This window comes from Myotis davidii, unplaced genomic scaffold, assembly GCF_000327345.1.
Source record: "Myotis davidii unplaced genomic scaffold, ASM32734v1 scaffold937, whole genome shotgun sequence".
Lineage (NCBI taxonomy): Eukaryota > Metazoa > Chordata > Mammalia > Chiroptera > Vespertilionidae > Myotis > Myotis davidii.
Genome location: NW_006288252.1, coordinates 572626 through 573104, shown reverse-complemented (window position 1 = coordinate 573104; position 479 = coordinate 572626).

The window sequence follows — 479 nt, the reverse complement described above, 5'->3', positions numbered from 1 at the left end:
TCCTCATCCCTGGTCACCTGCGGGCTGGCTCCCTGGCGGATGCAAGCCCACGTCGGAGACACGGCTGAGGAAGGAGCAGCGGGTGGGGTTATTCATTCACAGACTTTGTGGGATGCCTACACTCATCAGGTAGGAATTCCGGAAGTCACGGGAAAGTGGACTAACGGGTCCTAGACAAAGAAAGCACTTGGTTTTTTAAGTCAGAATCTCTCTGATTCCGACGGTGCTCGCGGTTGCGCGACGGCGGCTCCAGCTCCGGACATCATGTGTGCGTTCCAGGGAGGAGTCCCTGGTGCCCAGCAAAGGCAGGGTCAGCGGCGTCTGTTCCCTTCCCCGGAGAGCAGCGTCTTCCCTAGAGGGCGAGGTGTGCTGGCCAGGCTCCAGCTCCTGGCGTCCTGGGGGTGGGAGGAAGGAGAAGAGTCCGACCCGCAGCAGCTGCCAATTCCTGTGGTGTAAACGCTCCCGCTGCTGATTTCAAC